We start from the raw sequence: 21,986 nt of genomic DNA on the forward strand, positions 1-21,986 counted from the left end.
TGTGCAGCCATCACCAAGATCTAACTGTAGACCATTTCCATCACCGCCGAGCGAAGCCCCGTGCCCACTGGCAGTCAGGCGATCCTCCTCCCATTCCTCGGAATCACGCTGCTGTGAGCGCTGGTGAGCGCTGGTGAGCGCTGGTGAGCGAGGTTTCGTGTGGACGCGTTCCCACGTCCCCCGCGTAGCCGGGCCCATCCTGAGCGAGCCTCCAGCGGCGGGGGAGACGTCGGGGCTTTAGCTCTCCGGGACCCAGGAGACGCTTTCAGAGAGGATCTCTTAGCTGTTTCCCGCCTCCTGACTCGCCCTTGTCTGTCCTTCCGTCTTGCCTCCTATTCCTTCGGCAGGGAGCTCATCAAGCCTGGAACCACAGGCATTTATAAGGAATGTTTTTTTGCTGTGACACCAGAACCACCGTCCTAAGGAGCCGTGTGAAGGTCAATGCTCTGTGAAGACAGAGGAGAGGGTGGGCATTACCAGCGGCCCTTGCACGGGCGTCTGCGGGGCCTCGGCTCTGCCTCCTGCCAACTCAACCCACACCTTTAGCACCCCAGACATAACCCAGGGTGTCAGGCTGTAAAGGGAGAAAATAATCTTAGCCATGCTTCCAGACTCTTTCCCCTTCTCTGTCCCCGCAGAAACCCCGGGGCAGCTGACTCGCCCTGGGACAGGGCTCTTAGGGCCGCACCTCTGCGGTTAGGGAGTGGGGGGTGTGTTGGTCCTGTCGGCCCCCTGATGTGTGTCCTCCACCCCAGCCATGGGCTGGGCTGCCCCAGAGCAGGCAATAAGAGCTGGTACCATGACATTGGAAAGCTAGGGATGTTCTTACACCTCAGTGGGGATAGGAGCCCAATCTCCTCCCTTCCCCCTAGCATCCCTACCCACTCAGGGACCTGAGTCTCCTCTTTTGCCAAGGGGGGCAGCTGGAGAAGGTGGTCCCTCGCAGGGCCAGTAGAGGATTAGAGCGAACCTGCCATGTGCCAGTGTCCCCGTTCCTGGGGCTTCTGCTCAGAACAGACACCATCCCTGCTCCCAAGGAGCCTGCCTTCCAGCAGGACAGGTGGACATGCCCCCCGGCCCCCCGGCGCTGAGTCCTGTAACAGGGCAATGGCCGACGGCTGGGAGCAGGACCCCCGCCCCCAGGAACCCACTGCAGGCTGTTGACGGATGTATTATCCACTGCTCCATAACAAAGGAATGCGACTGTCAGCATCAAACAAGCAGCGTGTCCCTCATGCAGTGTTTGCTTGATGGTAGTAACTTTGTCCGAAGTCAAGGGAATGTGCAAGTGTGGGTCTGTTTATGTCCCGTCCCACTGGGCTAGGGTTAGGGTTTAGGGTTTTCAGTCTGAGGTCACAGGGTCTGGTGACGGGGTCTGGGCCATGCAGTCATGCTGCAGAGTCTGGTGGGAGCGGCCCAGGGGCCTCCTGAGGCAGGATGCGGGGCATGGTGTGGTTGTGTTTCAGGCTGTCTTATCTCCCTTATTCTTTTTTTTTTTTTTTTAAAGATTTTATTGATTTATTTGAGAGAGAGAATGAGAGAGAGCATGAGAGGGAAGGGGGTCAGGGGGAGAAGCAGACTCCCCGCTGAGCAGGGAGCCCGATGCGGGACTCGATCCAGGGACTCCAGGATCATGACCTGAGCCGAAGGCAGTCGCTTAACCAACTGAGCCACCCAGGCGCCCTCTCCCTTATTCTTGCCTGTTCTCTCTGTCTAGGTTTTCTTTTCTACTTAAATCCACCAATGCTGGGTCGTGGCCTTAAAACGCACGGGCACGTGGCAGAGTTGTGGGCTGTGAGGTTGACGTACAAAGGCCAGTTGCTTTTCTATATCCCAGCAGTGAACAAGTGGAATTTGAGATTAAAAACACAATCCCACTTACATTAGTGCCCCCAAAAGTGAAATACTTAGGGGTAAGTCTAATAAGACACGTACGTAAGATCTACACGGCAAAAAGTCCCAAACTCTGATGCGTGAAATGAGAGAACTAAATAAATGAACAGAGATTCACGTCCATGCATGGGCAGACGCCACAGCGTCTAGACGTTGGCTCTCCCCGGCGTGGTCTGCAGATCCGGTGCAGTGACAATCCAAGTCCCAGCAAGTTGTTTTGTGGATGCTGACGAACGGATTCTGTAGTTTGGAGGCAAAAGACCCAGAATAGCCAACACAATACTGAAGGAGAACCAAGCTGGAAGACTGACATCACTCAACGTCAAGATTACTCTAAAGCCACATCCTAGAGCCAAGCCCCCGGTTATGCTAATGGTCACCGGGCTCTGGGTGTGACTGCTCCCTTCCCCCACCCGCCTTGCCTGACACACTTGAGGACTCTCCCTCGTGATGCCACTCTGTGCTCAGGTGCCCTCCAAGGCTCTTCAAGCCCTCCTGAAGACAACCTACAATCACCAGCCTGGCATTCCCAGACCATGTGCCTGAATCAGCTTCTCCCTTGCCTCCCACTCATCCCTGTAAAACGTCCACTCCTGTCGTTACACGCCCACCACTCCCCTATTTCTGCCCTTGACCTTCAGCTGCCCCGTGCAGTGGTGTCCCCTGTCCCTAAGTGCATCGCACCTTGGCCTTCAAAGCAAGATGCAACTGCCGTGCAGACTCTTCCAAAAGCCTGCTCTGTGCTCAGCTACACCTATCAGCTCCCACTGTGGGCGCCTCTCACTCTGCTGGTTGCTTTGGGTAGGACTAATGTCCTACAGAGTGACCACCCTGTCGCCTCCCACCACCGTCCCAGCCTTCCCAGGAGCTCGTGGACGGAAGAGACCCCACGTGGCTGGCCTCCCAGGGAAGACCTCTCTTGGGAGTCTTTGGAGTTTGGAAAACCAGCTCTGAGCTCTGACACAGCGGTGGGCTGCAGGGCGGGGCCGGGGCCGGGGGGGTCTGTCTGCGAAGGCAGCTCTTGGAAGTCAGGAAAGCACAGAGGCTCCTCTTGCCAAGGGGCCCCACACTGGAGCACCGGGGCCACCAGAGAGCCCGCTCACAGTGCCCCGCGGCCGCCGGGGGGAGGGGCAGCCAGCCTCTGGCCAGCGCTGTCAGCATGGGTATTTGTTGTTGTAGACTCGGGCTTTCAATGCACAAAACCTCCTCAAAAGAATAGGGAGAGGAAAATTACAGGGAGACTGCCCAGGAACTTTGCAAAATTGGGAAAATGAGCGTGCTCCCCATAGCAGAGCGCGTTGGCCCATCCCCTCGACCCTGATTAAGGGGAACTGGTGTTTGTGGGGGCGTTCAGCAAGAGGCCTCTGATGGGGAGACAATTTTGTGGCTTCGGCCTGTAATTTGGATTCGAGGGCTCAGGCACTGTTAATGTGATAAACTTGCAAACCTCCGCCTGCGACCAGATGTAGAGCGCAGCCCGCACAGACAGCCATCCATCCCGGCCGGCCGGGCAAACGCTCTGCTCCTGAGTCCACGCATGGCCAGGGAGGACTTTGAAAATCTGGAAATACAAGTCACTGGTCTTGTGTATCACCTAATTCTAAATGCACACTGCTGTCAACTTTCATTTTTGCTAGACATTGGTGTTTGAGATTATCTGCGTCCTAGGCAGGACGGGAACCCTCCCTACCTTACCCTGGGGTCCTGCACACTGTAGGGGCTTTGCACAGGTATGTTGGACCAAGGAATGAAGGAATCAGCAGAGCTGAGGGTGAAAAAGACCCGTTTTGGGGCTTGAAGAGAGAGTGGTGGCTACAGGCCAGTCCAGGTCAGGCATTTGCCCCAAGAGATCTCCCTGACTGTCAGGGTCATTTGAATGTCACTGGGAACACATGGGCTCTTTCTGGCTAGTGACCACTTCAGGATGTTTCTCTTGCTTCCTAAATCACCAAGGTCAGGCTGCTGAGTGTGTGTGTGTGTGTGTGTGTGTGTGAGAGAGAGAGAGAGAGAGAGAGAGAGAAATGTCGCAGGGGGAATTGGGAGGAGGGAGGAAATGGTTGGGGAGGGAGAGGGAGGAGGGTGGGGTGGGGTGGAGAAATCAATATCCAGCCATGGGTCCCCACCATCGCTCTGTCCCTGCAGGGTCCCCTGGGCCTGCACTGACCTCCGTTGCCCTCGAGAACGTCCGTCATCCGTTGGCATATGTCTAGTCTCTGATGCTCTGGTTTTTATACCTGTGTGTCTCTGGTTCAGTCCCCCCTGCCTTACGATGGGACCAATGTGGGGTGAATTCCCTGCTGCCCTCCTTTGGGCTGGGAGGAGATCAAAAATTTTTAAGCAGGAATGCTTCCTAGGAAACAGAAGGCAAGCCAGCAGCACAGGAGACTGAAAAAGACACGAATGAGTTTATTTGGTGCAAATTTCTGGTCCTGACTCACAGTCAGATCTAATCAGGGGTTGGTCGGTTAGCTGAGCCGACACCATCGATGGGGAACTAGGCTCCTCTTCCTCCCCTTCCTAAAGGTTAACAAAGATACATGGAAATCTAATGCTAAGTATACTTTCCGGTTTGACTTCGGCGGGGCATGTGATTTTTTATAAGATCTCTGGTTTTCCCAATTAAACAGGGACCCTGCACAATGGCAATGGGGAAACAGGACTCCGGTGAATGACCACAGCTCCATCTCCTCCTGTTCAACTCTGCAGAGTGACTTCAAGAAGTGGAAAAAGCCTGCTTAGCTACCTGGCCAATGAGAGAGGACTTAGCCTCAAAGGATTCTTTGTAAATACAGCTGAATTGGGTAAGCCTTCCTACGCTGGGGTAAATTCAGGTGGTTTCAAAGTTTTGCTCTTATAAATAACATCTTTATACAAAACACTTTTCTTATTCTCAGTCTGATTCCCAGCAGCCTTGTTGTGCTCCGTGAGATGTCAACAGTTATCATAAAAGGATTCTGAGGCCAAATCCACTGGGTAAAGGCTACCTGCTCTTGGAGATTCTCAGGGCACATTGCATGTAAAGGCACTGAGAAGTCCTGCAGTAAAAGCCATGCTTGCCTGTGACCAGAGCGCTCTTTTTATGTCACATCTACTGACATCCTGGGGCAGGGTTCCAAAAAGTTTACTTGGAAAACACTACCTCCGATCATATTTTTGAAAGTCATATAAAAGAGTATAAATAGCTTGTCTTTTCTCCTCAGAGGACGAAAAGTGCAGTCAGAGGACTTGCCAGACAGAAGCAGATTATGGCAGGCACCACCAGCATGTGGAAGGGCACGGTTTTCCCGCCACTCCCCCCACACAGGGTCCCACCACTTGGATTCTTTTTGGCTGGATTAAGAGCACAAATAATGAGGCTTCCATATTTGGTGTTTTATTTCTTTAATTGTTTGGTGTTTTATTTCTTTAATTGCTAGCGAAGAAGCTTTGCATTTTCCCGTGTGCCAATTTGTTTTCTGAATTTTCTGGTGTAGACATTGTATTTTCTTCTTCTTTGATCACTTGTTAAGTTGAAGCTGGATATTGATCTCGTATATTTTATAGTGATCGTTCCTTCATAGACCCGGAGAGTTAGCCATCTTTATTTATGTTTATTACTTACTTTCCACATGCCTGTTGCCCTTTTTGCATTTTATCACCCATATGATTATGTAAGAAGTTAATTTTTTTTTTTTTTTTTTTTACATAATCAAGCCTCTCCATCTTGTCTCCAATGAGATGCTCCCTGCCCCTTTGCTTTGGTCAGAATTCATCTCCTTTGCATGGATGGGAAAATGCTATTCTCTTTTCCTCTTGCTTGTTAAAGCAAATCTGAAAAAATAAAACGTGTGTTTTCCCAACATACAAGTAATACATGTTTCTAATGGAAAATAAAAATAAGAAAAAATAACGTACAAAAAAACCCACCTGCAATCTCACCACCCAGATCCATTGGTAATATTTTTGTAGCTCTTTCCAGACTTTTCTCGTGTTTATATGCAAGCTTACAAATCGTTCGAACTTTAATTTCTTCAAGCGAGCACACCCGTGTGCGCACACACCCTTCTCCCTCTGCAGTCCTTTCTTCTGACTGCTTCAAGAGGAATTTCAGAATTTCAAGGGCAATTTTAGAATTTCACCGTGAATTTATCATATTCCTAAAAGTACCAGTAAAAACAGCTCTGGGCTTTACTCAGTCTGATGGTGTTCAGGGAAACCGGCTTTTAGGGAAGAGAAGCCCTGATCTGTGGCTTTTGCTGATCTCTGTGGTGTGGATACCCCCACTGGGCTGAGCTCAAGGTCTGCATGATGTCACCAATGGCTTGTGAATTTCCTGGATTTTTAGCCATCAGCTCCCACCTGTTGGCAGGGACCCCCTTGTCACCGTTACTATGCTTCTGCTTCTCATCAGGAGCACTGTAGAGTTCTGCTTTTTGTTTTCCTGTTTTCCTCTTATTAGGGTCTTATCATGGCCTTTGAATAAGCGTTTTGTGTTCCCCAAGTAAATGGATACTCAATTATTTGATTTTTAATTGCTCTTGAAATCTCTTTGGTGTTACATGTGTATTCTAGTTGTGTGATATTTATGTGAGACACGGTTGATACACATTTTTTTTATGTACCATATCTTCCAGAATTAATTTACTAGCCCTTCTGATGGCTTCCCTAGGTTTATACTCATGACTCCAACAAGACTGACATTATTATGCCTTCTATTCCTATATTTAAATGTTTCCTTTTTTTTTTATTAGCTCTCATCAACATTTCTGGCTTTACATTAAAATAGGATCTGTCCCTGGATGGGGCACACTGCAGGATGATTTTGATTTTCAGGGCTAATGAATTATTAATTCAGGAATACTGGCTGTTGGTTTTGAAATTCACAATTGTCATCATGTTCAGAATAAAACCTGTCACAGGGATTTTGAAATGATGAATTTTTTTTCAAATGCCCCCTGACATCTATTGAGATAATTAAATGACCTTTTACTGCTTCTCATGCTAATATGATAGATGGTGCTCCTGCTTTATGGACACTCAGTCTTGAGATAAACCCTGCTTGCTTGCTGGGGACACTTCTCTTTTTTTTAAGTGCTGAGATTTCTGCTTGTGTTTGGAATTTTTTTAAATAAATTTTTGGGGGTGGGGGATGGGCAAAATAGGGGAAGGGGGACTAAGAGGTTCAAACTTTCAGTTAAAAAACAAGTAAGTCACAAGGCTGTAAAATATAACATAGGGAATACAGTTATGATATTGTAGATACCGTGGCGAGCTGGTAATGCATGTAAGTGTCCAATCACTCTGTTGTGCACCTGAAAGTAAATACTATTGTATGTCAGATTCAGTTTAGAAATAAAATAAAATAAAATAAAATAGGGGTGCCTGGGTGGCTCAGTCGGTTAAGCGTCTGCCTTGGGCTCAGGTCATGATCTCAGGGTCCTGGGATCAAGTCCCAGTCGGGCCCCCTGCTCCGCAGGGAGTCTGCTTCTCCCTCTCCCTCTGTGCTGGCTCGCTCTCTATCTCTCTTTCTCTCTCAAATAAATAAATAGATAGGTAAAATTAAAAAACAAAAATAAAGTAAAATGAGTGTTTTGTTTAGGAATGACTTTTGATGGCGCAGACTTTCCGTCCACCCCTCACGCAGGCTCCCCTCTTGTTAACGTCTTATGCGACCGCGGCGCGCTCAGCAGAGGTGAGACCTGGCTGCGTGGGCTCAGTAAAAACGCTGTTGTTTACTAAACCCCGGGCTGCGTGGGCTCTGGCTGGTTTTCCTACTTGTGTTTGGATTTCTTTTTTTTTTTTTTTTTTTGTGTTTGGATTTCTGAGTCTCTGTTTTGTGAATGAAGCTAGTCTACACATTTTCATTGTTCTTTACATTTGATCCGGAACTGTTGTGTGGTCCCCCTACAGCGTGCCCCATTTTCATGTGTTTTTGCAATCGTTTATGGAATGGAAGAATTACTTATTCCTGGAAGGATATGATCTTCCCTGATTCGGGCAGGTGGGTAAACGTAGGGGGAAGGTTAAGATGTTGTGATAATAATCTGCGTTCTTGCTCTTCTAGAAGAGTCTAGGAATGAGAGCCATCTTTCCCTTTCCTGTCTCTCCTTCCAGAGGGCTTGTGAGTCCTGGAGGCAGGGAGACCAGGGCTCCTCTGCCCCCCAAGTCCGGGGCTCGTTTACTCTGGTTTTAGGAAAGGGTTGAAATGGCTCAAGAGCAGGTGAGGCTCAGGTTTGCGTCCGGCGGCTGGACCTGGTCAGCAAGACGGGGGATTTGTTTAAAGGGGGGCATTCTGAGAGTGGAGACGACCCTTGCCCTGTCCCCCTGCCCACCCAGGAAAGTGGCAGGCCTCTGACAGGATGGCACCTGAAGGCCAGGGTCGGGGAAGGACAAGGGGGTTTGGGGTGAGACTCAGGTGGTCCACACCAGGCACGGCAGGATGGAGCTCCCTCTCAAACGGCCAGTGAGGGCAGCTCGCAGGTGACCCAGATGGCCCAAAGACCAGCGGCCCCTCCCCCACCACAGAATCATGTAATCCGACCACCGCAGGTGGACCTGTCCAGCTGGGACTTGGCCCTGGACCCCCACGTTCATGGATGGCGCAGCCATTGGGTATCTGCCCTGGCCCCCTAGTCTGAGTTACAGACCTAACATTTCCGAGATGTCTCCAACGTGTCCAGGCTCCTGACACCTCCTCACCGGCAGCCTCCCCATCCGGGCCGGTCCTGATTCTATCCCTCCAGCTGAAGCAAAAACCTTGCGGTTAACCTTGACCCGTGTTTCCACTCACACCCACGTCCAGCCCATCAGCAAGGCCTTTCAGCTCTGCTGTCCAAATAGGTCTTGACACTGGCGACCCCTCCCACCCCCACCCCCCCCGCTATTTTCCTGCCTGAGCCGCTGTGGTCTTTGGCATGGATCTTGGTGATGCGCTCCTGCACGGCCCCTCCATCCCTGGGTCAGGCTGCGTCCTGCTGTGGGAACAAAATCTCCAGCCTCAGTGTCAGAGATAACACAGGCTTCTTGTTTGTTCATCGAGCGGGTCAACAAGGGGCTTGGCCCAAGGCAATCCCAGGGGCCCAGGCACCACCGTCCCAGGCCAGGCTGGTCACGAGGGAGCGTGAGGGTGGGGATAAGGGGGCACCTCCCTGGCAAAGCATGCTCTGGATTTAAAACTGTCCGCTCAGCTTGGTTGCTGGCATTCCACTGGCCTTCAGGTGGGGAGACGGTGCCGTCCTATCATGTGCCTGGAAGGAGACGGAGCTGGAACATTTGTGACTGGTTCCAATCCCCCTGCAGCCTCTCCAGACAATTCCCCATGTCACTCAGAGAAAAGCCAGAGTCCCTCCAATGCCCCCAGGTCCTGCCCCACTTCACCCTTCCCACTCGCTCTGTCCTTCCCCGCTATGACTTCCTGTGGCCCTGCTGGCCTCCTGGCTGGTCCCCCAACACACTAGACATGCTCCTGCCTCAGGGCCTTTGCACTGGCTGCTTCCCCGAGCTATCAGCTGGCTCACCTAAGGGCTTGAACTCTTCAGATGCGATGCTCTCAGTGCAGCCTGCCCTGCCCACCCAGTGCATCCCCTCTGCGCAGCATGAGCCCCCCCGCCCCGGCCCTTTGCTTTTTTCTAGTATGTATTGCCTTTTTTTAAAAAAAGATTTTATTTATACTCTGGTTTCTCTTCAGATCGTATAAATCTTTCGCCTTTTAAAAAAAGATTTTATTTATTTATTTGATAGAGAGAAAGAGCACAAGCAGGGGTAGCAGCAGAGGGAGAGGGAGAAGCAGGCTCCCTGGGAGCATGACGTGGGGCTCAATCCCAGGACCCCGAGATCATGACCTGAGCCCAAGGCAGATGCTTAACCAACTGAGCCACCCAGGCGCCCCTATGTATTGTCTTTTGACCTGCTCTGCAATTCACTTATTTATGGTATTCGCTTGGATGTGAGTTCTGCGGGGCAGGACCTGGGTTTTTTCAGGACCCACCTCGGGCCGCCGCTGCATCCCAGAGCAGTGCCTGGCTCGGGGGACCGCTCTCTGCCTGCTTGTTGGGTGGACAGATGCGCTGAGCACTGATGCATCAGGCATTTCACCATTATATTTTACATGTGTCTTCAAGAAGGACCCCTGCCTGGAATATTAGTCTCGAGACCAAATATCTTGCCTCTGCAGGTTCAAAGTTAGACCTAATTCGATTTGGAAAGAACACGTGGCCCAGGAAGGATGGCTGGGGAGCAGCTGGGCAGTTCCAAGGACCCGGAGTCGGGAGAGGAGGGGAAGCCGGGCGGGGCCCACGGAGAGCCCTGGGCTGGGCTTTAATGAGCCTGCTGGTCATCAGGTCGGGGGAGACGGTAAAGTTCGAGAGTCCACTGGCCGGCCGCCTTCTTGCCGTGCGCTCACATGTGTTGGGGGACCAGCCAGGAGGCCAGCAGGGCCACAGGAAGTCATAGCGGGGAAGGACAGAGCGAGTGGGAAAGGTGAAGTGGGGCAGGACCTGGGGGCATTGGAGGGACTCTGGCTTTTCTCTGAGTGACATGGGCCTCTCACAAGGGCGCGCAGCCCAGCGTGGGGCCCACCCTCATGACTTCATCGGACCCTGAGCACCTCCCCAAAAGCCGGCTCCAGATACTGCACCTGGGTGGGGGTGGGTTTCAACACAAGGGTTTCGGGGGGACACGAACATTCATTCCACAGCAACCTACCTGGGCTCGCATGGCTCAGTGGTCCCCACAGGCTCCTCCTCACCCTCACCTCCGTGCCGGGTCGGGGATGGGGAGAAGTGCGGACGGACCACCGAGCCATCAGAGCGAACACGAGGGCCGTACGCAGCCTTAGGTCTTCCACCAACGCCTCCTGGGCCCCTCGGGGATTCGATTATCATCCAGTGGCTTCTGCAGATCGGCATCAAGGCATCTTAGAATCTCCGAGCCGCCCTCTGGGAAACCAGCCTCCCCATCTGTGCGTCGGGAGGTGGAGCCTCCCCGGCGCAGGGCAAAATCATGGTTCAGGAACCGAAAATAATGTGGTTAACAGTAATTTAGAAGGCTTTTCATGGAGCAAGATTTAAAACAAGGCGGGGGAATGAAAAAAAAAACAGCTTGTAAGAATCTGTTTTAAAAAACTTCAATGGAAGTCATTGCTCTAAAACGCTACCATTGTTTCTAACTAAATTCAGTAAAAAATTTTATTAACTTAATTATCAGCCCCCCCACCGTCCTGTTTTTGCACTCAATAAAAATATCTAAACAACTTTTTCAAATGGTCCCGAATCAAGCTTTTTATCTTCACAGGGCAAATTCCACCTGCCAATTTGCAAATGGGCTTGTTTGGGTCAATAGACCACAGCGTTTCCCTCGGCAGTTTCCACTGGTAGCTGGTCCAGGCCTCTGCAAGAGGTGCGGTCACAAATTCAAGTAGGACTTTTTTTTTTAATTGACTGAGGGTATGCGTGGTGGGGGAGCAGAGTACAGATGCACCAAGCTTCTTTTTGTCCTATTTTATGGCTTTCATAGCTTTGGAGGTTTTGAGGGAGGGAGGGCTTGCCTGAGAATGGCAGGTCCATCCTCGGGGACCCCCTACTGCTGGGCCCCAGACCTCAGAGGGGCCAGTGTGTGTTGGCTGCCCTCTGGCTGCCCTTTCTCGCCTTGCTCAGGGGGCCCTTCAGATGCCCCCTGCCTCTCCCGCCATCTCTGTGCCACAGTCTGCCAACAACCTGGGGGCAAGTACTCACCTAAGTGCTACTCAGCATCTTCCTGCATCCTGTGCTGGGCAGGGTGGGGTATCCTTTCCCCTGCCTGGCGCCTCCAGCCGGGTGGGGACCAGCATCTCTACAAACCATCACCGAACAACAGGCAATGATCGAGAGGTGGGGGGGTGCACAGTGGAAAGGGCAGGCTGGATTCGGGGTATGGGCACGTTGTCCGTCGTCGTGTGAGTGCATTTGGAAGCTATAGGGGGGGCAAGAGTCCCCGGGGGTAGGGGGAGGGTGGGGAGGGCAAAGAGGGTGGAGGAGTTGCAGGAGTGGGCTGGGCCAGAGCAGAGAAAGTGGGGCCCCAGGTCAGGGAGCCTGGGATTTATTTCAGGGATGCTGAGGGGATGCCCAGGGTTCTTGAGTAGGGCGAACTTCTTATGGGGTGGATGGGGCTGAAGACAGGAAATCCTGTTGGGGGCAGGGAGGGATTCTGACCCAGCAGGAGAAGGCCAGGCTCCCAGCCCAGGTTGGCTGCCTCTCTGGATTCTCATGGGAGGATCACACTCCTTAAACAGTAAAATGAGAACCTTCTTAAGAAGAGAAGCATCTCGGGGGGGGGGGCCTGGGCGGCTCAGCAGTTAAGCGTCTGCCTTCGGCTCAGGTCATCAGGTCCTGGGATCAAGTCCCACATCAGGCTCCCCACTCGGCAGGGAGTCTGCTTCTGCCTCTCCCTCTGCCGCTCCCCCTCCTCGTGCTCTCTCGCTCTCTATCTCTCTGTCAAATAAATAAAATGTTTTTTGGTTTTTTTTTTAAAGAAGGGGAGCGTCTCATTCATTTTGTGTCCTTCCTAGGAGCAAATGTCCTCTGTGTGTCAGGCTGGCCTCTGTTAGCCGCTGTCGATTACAGGGATCCCAAGTTCCAACACATAGTGCCATTCTCATGACGCTAAACCAGACTAGAGCTCTGTCCTGTGCAGGCACCTTTCCACCTTGGGGTGTCTTCCCAGCTGGTGGAGTTCATCCTGAGTCCCAAGGCACGAGATGATGGTCCTTTTGGCACCACCACCTGCTAACTCAGGAGCAGCCAGACACTTGTCTCCCAGCTCCTGAAGAACAACACAGCCCTTCTGCGCCAGGAGTCCCTCACCTGGGGTCCGTGAACTTGGAGGGGACAAGCTCTGACTGCAGTGGGGCATTTTGAAGGTGGGCAGCAGACCACAGGGGAAATGGTAGAATGAGGGGCTTTTTGCTGATAGAAATCACGGATGTTTTCAGGGACACCTGGATGGCGCAGTCCGTTGAGCGTCCGACTCTTGGTTTCAGCTCAGGTCATGATCTCGGGGTCGTGAGATCGAGCCCCATGGTGGGCACCGTGCTCAGCAGGGAGTCCGCTTGAGATTCTCCCTCCCCAGCATCCCTCCCCCTCTGAGCTCTCTCTCTCAAAAAAAAAAAAAAAAAATCACAGATGTTTTAAAATCACATCACGGCTGTTGCATATGTCTTGAGACATATGTTTGTTTGTTTTTGCTCAGGATCCTTCAAAATTGTGGAAATTTCTAGACCTGCTGTTGGGTTTATTTTATGTACAGTGAAACAGAGCCATTTCTATATCACAAATTAATTTAAAAGAGTATTCGGTTAACCAATTTCGGCGCTGTTTGGTTTTTTTTGTAACCCTATACATGTCATGTTTTGCATTTACAAGTGTTATTCTGAGATTCCCGCAGCATTTACACCCTACCGAAAATCCCATGTTGCCGAAAAGGCTCAGAGCCCGTGCCCTAGGTATCTCTTCATTCCCAAGCAGCGAGAAGTGCAAACCTGAGCCCTGAAATCAGAAGCATTTCCAATGGTTCTGTGTGGGTGTCGTGTGGACATGGTCACTAGAATGAGCACAACGTTGAAAACCCTCACGGAGAAGTCGTGGAGAGTCACGTCTCCAGCATACGTCTGACGGGACAGGCTCACCCGGGATCCTCAGCACTACCCCGCCCTCGCCCGCCGATCCAAATGTCGCATATCCTTCAGAGCCCTGCTGGGCCTCACCTCCTCCAGGAAGGCTGCCTGGACCCATGGAGGCCATGGGAACCCACCTCGCTGCCGAGGGCCCTGATCTCTTAGGCAGGGCTCCCCGGACTCCACTTCTGGTTCTGCCAGAGCCTCGAGGCCTGTTCTGGCCAGTGAACCCGGGAGAGAGGAATCCTGCTCGGGGTCCCAGCGCTTACCCCTCCGCTGGAAGCCTGCAGGACCACCCGAATGACAGGTTGGGAGAAAGCTGGCCCATGCTCAGGAGCACCTAAGGAGTCAGGACAGACGGAAACAGCCCAATCTTCAGGCACTGAGAAGTAAAAGTGCTCGCTTCCCAGGCTGCACCGCCAGCGACCCCCTCTTTGGGGGTGTTGCCTGCCCCCTCACCCCCCAGCCTTGCTCACCATTCCTGAGCCGGTCCCATTAGGGTTTCAGTCTGAGTGTGAAGTGCCTTGTGGCTATGAGCGAGCATGGGATGTCCCACTGGGAACCGAATCTGGGGCACAAGCCCTGAACCCCCCAGACCTCCCTGGGGCTCCCCAAACCCTCTGAGGGGTCCCAGACCCCCTGAGGCCTCCAGACTTCTGTGGTCCCCCAGGCCCCTCAAGGACCCCAAGCACCCATGGCCCCCCAGGTCCCCCAAGGACCCCCCAGGCCCCCTGCCTGGGCAGGTTGTTAGGAGCAACCTGGCTGAGGACCCCTGTCCATTCATGAGCCCTTCAGCCAGGGGGTTCCCTCTGCCTTCAGCCATGTCCTCTGGCGGTCAGCATTTTTTTCTGGGCCAGCGTGGAGCAGAAACGAGGCAGGGGATTTGGGGTCCCAAGAGCTGGCTTTGAGCTTGAGCCCTGTCCCTTCCACATGGTGCCACCTCTCTGAGCCCCACTTCTTCACCAATGGAAGTGGCCAAAGGCCAGTGACCCCCCAGTGTGTGAGCCTCAAGGGTTGGACTTAGGACAGGTGCGTCATGTTTATGATATGAGCCCCTCTCTCTGGGAGGGTTCCCCAGCCAGGCTGGTGGCCTGTGCACACCAGGAGCCTGCCTCTGGGAAAGGCCAAGGGCACTGGCATCAGGAGGGAGAGCTGACAGAGCCGAACAGAGCTATTTTGCTCCCAGAGCAGGAGGATGCAGCCAACTCCCCTCTTTCCGTTCCCTTCTAGGACAGCGGGCAGAGAATTGGCAACTTCCCTCCTGCCCCAGATGTCTAAATATGTTTCTTATCGAAATGCTCATGTTTAGCAAATTGTACCATTAAAGAGGAAAATCCCAAAGAATGAAGGAAAAGGAGGAGGAAGAGGAGGAAGAGGGAGAAGGAGAGGGAGGAGGAGGGGAGGGAGGAGGGAGAGGGAGGAGGAGAGGGAGAAGGAGGTGGAGCTGTATTTACACTCTAGAATAAACAACCCCTTGCCGAAAGCAGCCTTCCCAGCCACAGAGGCTTCTGATGTGCTCATGTGTGATTTCAGACTCGTGAATCCACTGATTTAATGGGCACCTTCCCTTAAACCACCTGGAGCCTCACTGACCCTAACCAAATCATTCTTCAGATACTTGGGGTCTGTGTCAGCTGGTGGTCCTGGATTCTCAGAACAAAATTTTGGGGTGTGGTCTAGTGGGCAGAGCAAGTGGTTTGGAATCGGGGAGACTCCAGTGCGCATTTCAGAACTTCTAATGGATTCTCGTCTATCCTTAGATCTTCCGTGTTCTTATAATACGGGCAGCATTTTGTCTGACGATGTCAATTCCTCGTCCTCACTTACACAAAAAACCTAGGTGTACAGTGTTTTGGCAGGCTGGCTGGGTCAAGGTCGATATCATGGCAGGGTGAGCGGGGTCCTCTGGGATGCAGGACGAGAGGGAGCTGGGGAATGCTGCACCCCCCAACTCCCCTGAACCCTCCACCCCAGCAGAAGCGACCTCCTTACTACCCTCAACAGAGGCGAGATGTCCCTTTGCCAAGAGATCCCCTAAAGCCTCACTCACCGTGCTTGACGCTTTTCCTGGCCATCACCCCTCCAGACATCGAGGCTGATAAGGCTGACATCTAGGATGGGTCCTCAGCAGGGTCCCAGGGGAGAGAGACATTTCCTGCTCTGGGAGGCAGGAGACTATGCAGAGGGAGCACAGGAGCTGCTGAAGAGATGCTCATGGGAATCCAGAAAATATTCAGGACAGAGGTTCTAGCTCAGGTCACAGACCCAGACCCCATTGATTCATTAACTAACTGATTGAAAGGGAAGTTGGGTCCCTTGAGGAAGGACACTGTAATGTCCGTGCCGGTTTATTCAGCAATCCTTTCCCTGACCCTTCCCCAAAGTGACATGTGGCTGTTTGGTGGGGTGCCCGCGCACGGAGGAAAGGGCACTGTCAAGACTTTCCGGGACTGTTGGATGTAGGGTCTGAAACCAGGAGGCCTGAAGCTCCATCACTTACAGTGGGGAGGGGGGGCTTGTGGAGGTCAGGTGAGAGATGGGGTTCCTGCCCAGGGCCATCTCACGGTGGATCCGAGGACTCAGCCTGTGGGCATTTCCGTGGCCCCTTATTGTGTCATTGGACTAGCTAGACCTCTGCGTCGGAGGGTCCTGACTTGGATTCCCCCACTTGTGGAAAAAGAGCCTCTTGGTGGGAAAAGTCAAATGGAATTTGCCCCCTCCTGGTGAAGACGGTAAATCGGAAGGAATACCACAACCAGGAGGAATTCTAGAGATTTCGTTCACCACAAAGAACTTAAGGAGGCAGGGTGCTGCCTCATCACTGGCCCCTGCGAACACCAGGTAGATCATGGTGCGTGGGGCTATCGTAAGCTTCACCCCCATAGCAGCTGCTGAGCCAGATGTGGGGTATCCGCTCTCTGATGCTGGCATGTGGCTATTTCCCCCCCTGACTTACCAGGTCAGACACTCCTCATTCCTTCTGACTGGTGCAACTTCAGCCTGAAGAACATCCTGGTAGCAAAGATCTGCTGGTAATAAATTTTCTCAGGCGTTCTTGACCTGGAAATGCCTTATTTCAATTCTCTTATTTAAAAAAAAAAATTTGTCGCTGGATATAACATTCTGAATTGACAAGTCTTTTCTTTCAACACTTGAAGTATCTTTTATCTCTTTCCGCTGTCCTCTGACCTCTACTGTTTCTGATGAGACACCAACCATCATTTGTTCTGTGTGTGTAATGTGCTTTTTTATCGGTGGCTGCTTTTAAGATTTTCTCTTAATCTTTGGCTTTTAGTGATTTTACTGTAATGCACCTAGGTGTGGTTTGTGTGTTTTTTTGGTTTTGTTTTGTGATTATCTTGTTTGGGATAAAAGTGAGTTTCTTGGATCTGTAAGTAGCTTTTTCCTCCCTATTATATGGAAATCATCAATTTTGGGACATTTTTTACTTGATTTCTTCAAACATTTTTCTCTGCCTCATGTCCAGCTTTTTCTTTCTGGGACTGTAATTACACATAGGCCAGGCCATTTGGTTTTTGTTGCATAGGTCTTTGAGACTCTGCTAATTTTCTTTTAATTTTCTTGATGTGTTTTTTAGATTGGATAGTAGTTTCTACTAATCTGTCTTTAGATCATTCCTTGTCATTTCTAATCTTCTTTTAAGTAAATCCATTTACTTTTTCATTTATTATTGTGCTTTTGAGTTCAAGAATTTCCTTCAGTTGTCTTTTCAAGTTCTGATTTCTCTGCTGAGATTTCCTAGCCATTCATTCAATTAGGACCATACTTTTCTTTAAGTCCTTGAACATGTTTATAATAATTGCTTTAAAGTCTGTATGTCCTAATTCTAACACCTGGGACATCTCAGGATCACTTTCAATTGACTGCTTTTGCCCTTGAGTCTGAGTCACATTTTCTTGTTGTTTGGCATATCTAGAATTTTTTTCTGTTATATGGAGCTGCATTTTGTATATGGCATTGCCTATGACACATTGTAGATATTTGGGATTCTTATACTTGCCTCTGAGTAGTGCTGGTTTTTATTCTAGTGGGTGGTTGGATTCTTGGCTGATAACATGAACTTGCATAGACTTGGATATGGTGTTTCCCCTCTAAGTTGACTTGACTCGTCCCCCAGATTCTGCTTTCCAGCCACATGAAAGGCCCTTGTTGAGACTTGGTTTAGAGACTTAGACCAAACCTCACTCTACATTATGGTCTTTACTCCTAAGGCATGACTTTTCTGATGTCTCTTATGTCTAGAATTTAAAGGAAATCTCTCCTTTCTGGCCGGCCTGGAACTCCAGTATGTCTCAACACCATTTGGCCTCCTAACCCCAGGGCAGCTGGTCTCATATAATTCTTGGGTATCTTTCTCTGCATCTGCACAACCCCACCCTTGGCCAAGGACTTGCAGGTAACCACACAAATGTCTGAGCTGCCCCCACTTGGCGCAGCTCCCTCCGCTGATGTCCTAACCACAGATTCGAGTTATTTTGGCAACCACTTCAGCTCGGTAAGATTGCCATACTCTGCTCTGCTCCAGCCACCACAGTCAGGAAATTTCCCATCGGCAGAGGACTAGGGAAATTGGTGGGATCAGAATCTTTGCTCCCTGTTGTCCAAAGCCCAAACACAACTGTTTCATATCCCCTCCCCCCCAACTTTATAGTTGTTTATAGCAGGAAGGTTACTCTGGTAGTGACTTTTGGAGCCAGGAATGGAAGTTGGATGAAATGACTATTGATAGAGTGAATGTGTTCTTCTCCATCTCCATCAGTGAGGAGCATAAAAAGCAACTTGTCATTGTATGGGAAGGACAGCAGGACACATTCACTGTCTTACTCCAAATCCAGAAGATGAATCTCCTGTTCTCCAAACAAGATACCTCGCAGGGACCATAGTCACCTCGATATTCTGTAGATAATACCACTCTGTTAGGCTGATAACATGTGCTAACTGGCGCTGGTGGGCAACGAGCAGCGAGTACCCTACGAGCCCCAGTAGGATCCATGCATGCCCAGGAAGTGGGAGACAAACTCATGAAAACATAAGGGCCTACATATCAATGAAATGATTAGGGATTCAGTGTTGGGGGCATGCTGGGACAGCCCCTCCAAGGCAAAGAACAATCTGTTGCCCATCTCGCATCTCTTACTAGTAAGAAAGGAGTACAACACTTAATGTCTTTGGATTTGGGGAAGGGTGCCCTATATATCACACCTCAAAATTCTGTTTTAACCAGTTTCTTGAGCGGTCCGAAAGGCATTCTGTGGGACCCGGGGCAATAGAGAGCTCTGCAGCAGGTGGAGGCTGCAGTTCGAGCATCTCTGCCACTGGGGACATGTGATTCTTCAGACAGATGGTGCCGACTGTATCCACAGGTGGAGCGTGCAGAAAGCCTCTCTAAGAGAGTCTCTGCATGGACCTGTAGAGTTCTGGACCAGACATGCTTTTTACGATAGAAATGACTTGCATTTGAAGAACAGCTCAGGGCATGCCATTAGGCTGCAGTAGCCATCAAGCACCTGGCCATGGGATCCCAAGTGAGTGTGCATCTGGAGCTGTCCATCATGAGCGATACGTTACATGATAGGCATGGCGCATCAGGCATTGGATAGATGTAAGTAGGTCTGGAAGGCATGAGTAAGTGACACAGACAGGTATGCAGACTCCCATGATGCCTGCCCCGATGCACCTATATTTCTCCCTCAACACACACCTATGATCTTATGAGCATGTCCTCTGCAACAAACTGATGGAAAAGGGGAAAGCTCAGACCAGGTTCGCAGAAGGTTGGCCCAGTATCTTGGTGCTAGCTGAAAACACTTTTATTTTCTTTCCAGATTTTTATTTAAATTCCAGTTAGTTAACATAGAGTGTAATATTGGTTTCAGGTGTATAATATAGTGATTCATCTCGTATGTACGCTGACTTCTTTTATATTACATCCGCACTGAGGAGTAGCCCTCAAAGAGAGTGGGGTGGAGGAATCTGTAGGCGGCACACTTGTCATCCACTCTGCATGAGAGAGAGATGTCCGAAGTAAGAGCATGCATAGACTCCTGGACACGGGGAGACGGCTTGGCTGACTGGACAGGAGCCTGGAGGGAACGAAATTAGAAGATGATGAACAAGCTAGTCTGGAGAAAAGGCATGTAGATGGACCTATGGGAGTGGACAAATGTGTGTGCATCTTGAGTGCCCAGCAGAGGGCTGTCCCACAAAGCAGGCTCTCGATGACCAGGTGAGTAGGATGACTTGTCAGTCTTTCTCCAACCACTCCAGTACTCACGCTGGATGTCCACCCTTTCAGCAGCACAGACAAATGACAAACCTTCAACAAGTCTCCATTCCTGGAGGGCACCAGCTAACCACCGAGTGGCAAGTGGGTTACATCGGACCCCTTATAATCTCGAGGGGAGGGCTGTTTGTCTTCTCTGGAATTGACACTACTCTAGATATGGATTTGCCTTCTCTGCTCACAGTGCTTTGCCAGCATCAAAGAGCTTTACAGATCTGTCACAAGGTATTATGGCATGCCTTGGACCAAGCACTTGTTTTGTAGCTGGAGACGTACAACAGTGAGTACATGATCATGGGCTCTACTGCTCTGATGATAAACCTCCATCAGCCAGAAGCAGACAGCCTGAGAGAATGCTGGAGTGTCCTGTTAAACATTCAGCTAAGGGGGCAACACCCAGAGGCATCCGGGACCCTGTCTTCGTTCCAGTCTCTGCTTTCTGGGGACCTGGAGCTAAAAAAGATGGAGATAGCATCCTGTGCCACTGGATGGCTGAGGCCAACCCTCTACCAGCATTGCTTGAGTTCTTACTATGTGCAAGGTAGTATTTTAGGGCTAGGGATATGGCAATGAATTAGATAGACAGCCCCCACGTGCACCCCATGGACACTGCGCTCTAGGGTGGGAGATGGACGATAATATGTACAAGAACAGATCATCATGCAAAGGAAACAATGCCGGGTAAGAGATTGAGAGTGACAGTGGGTGAGGGTGAGGGGGCAGCTGGAGGGGCCGGGGGCATCTGTGTGGAGCTTTGAGTCAGGCGGAGGTGGGAGCCAAGTGGCCTTCTGGAGTAAAGTGTCCTCTGCAGGGGGGACAGCAGAAACCCCACCAGGGAGATGAGGGTCACTTTCATTCCAGCCTGTTCGGTGTTTAGAACTAAAAAATACTCAACTTCACATAATACTCCTGAGAAAGTGGCTTAGCAGGATTACGCAACCACCTCGAGTACCGGTGAGCCTGGGAGCTTCCGACCACACATGATCCGCCGTCTGTTTTTCTTGCCAAGTGGACACAACCAGACCAAGAAAACCATGTTTCCAAGATGGCAGATCAAAAGGCAAAAACAAAACTGCGTGCAACCCAAATCCTTTCATTAGAGCCCAAATTTAGTTAAAATCAGTCAAGTCTTTCTCCTTTATTATGGTACAGAAGAATAAATAGAAGACGGTGCCCCCAAGACCTCGCCTTGGCTGCTCGTTAAGAAAGACCATTGTGTTTTTGAGCAATCTAAGCCAGGTGTGGTGGGTACCACAGTCATCACAGAACGATGCTGTCGGGGATGCAGAAATGAACACGAATCCGTGGGAGACAGCCAAGACACGTTTTCCTTCCTGGAAATGATGTTGTGAAGGAGTGTGTTCAGACCTAATGACTCTTGTCTTGGAGCGTGGCAAGTGGCCCGTGGAAACCAAAGGGCTTTGCAAGGGTTCAAAAGCAGGTGTGTCGGAGAGAGGGACACCGTAGGAAGCGCCATGGCCAGAAGGGACAAAGTTCAGATAACGCCCACAGCATTTTATTGCAGAAAGGACGGCATCCGATTGGGCCCCATAATAACACTCCACGTTTGTGGTCTGTTTTCATCTGAGGATCTCAAAACATTTTCAAGCATTAATTAAGCTTCACAACAATCCGAGGCAGTGGGTATAATTAGACCCATTTCTTAGCTGGGGCATCTGAGGCCCATTAAGAGGAGCTGACTTGCTTAGGGCCTTCGGGGCTGACCTTCTCGTGTTCAACTCCACCTCGCCTCGTTTGTCTGAATGTCTCCAAATCCGAGAGAGACATAAACATTTAAAAGACGTTTTCTTGGAAACCAGTTGCTGGACAAGTTCTTGGGCGAGCCCTCGGTGGGCGTCCGCGCGATCATGCTCTTCCATCACGGCGAGGTATTTTTTACACGCCTTTCGGACAAGCCGATGTACGGAAATACTGGAAAGTGCAAGGGTGGTCCCCAGGAGCCGTGCAAAGTGCCCCTTTCCCATGGCCTGACACGGACTCCCTCCCGGGGGAGCAGGAACCGCAGGTATCCTGCTAATTTGCCGTCATTCTACCGCGAGGCTATAAAATGTCTTTTCATCTTGAGTTACATACGTATCCAACACATAAGAAGACTGTTATTACAAAGGCAACCACACAGGGGGAGGAAAAGGTTTCGTGTAT

General features: G+C 50.8%; 1 long non-coding RNA gene across 4 annotated transcripts in view; it reads left to right on the forward strand.

Annotated features, from left to right (window-relative positions):
• The window catches only part of LOC145716093 (uncharacterized), a 35,343-nt gene that overhangs the window by 5,093 nt on the left and 8,264 nt on the right, over positions 1 to 21,986 (forward strand). For all 4 annotated transcript variants that reach the window (XR_014138435.1, XR_014138438.1, XR_014138436.1 and 1 more), the window contains exon 2: positions 4,521 to 4,694. This is a non-coding gene — a long non-coding RNA (uncharacterized LOC145716093). The remainder of the gene's footprint in view (positions 1 to 4,520; positions 4,695 to 21,986) is intronic.

The sequence above is a fragment of the Leptonychotes weddellii genome, chromosome 11 (assembly GCF_054177405.1).
Source record: "Leptonychotes weddellii isolate Sample4059 chromosome 11, ASM5417740v2, whole genome shotgun sequence".
Taxonomy (NCBI): domain Eukaryota; kingdom Metazoa; phylum Chordata; class Mammalia; order Carnivora; family Phocidae; genus Leptonychotes; species Leptonychotes weddellii.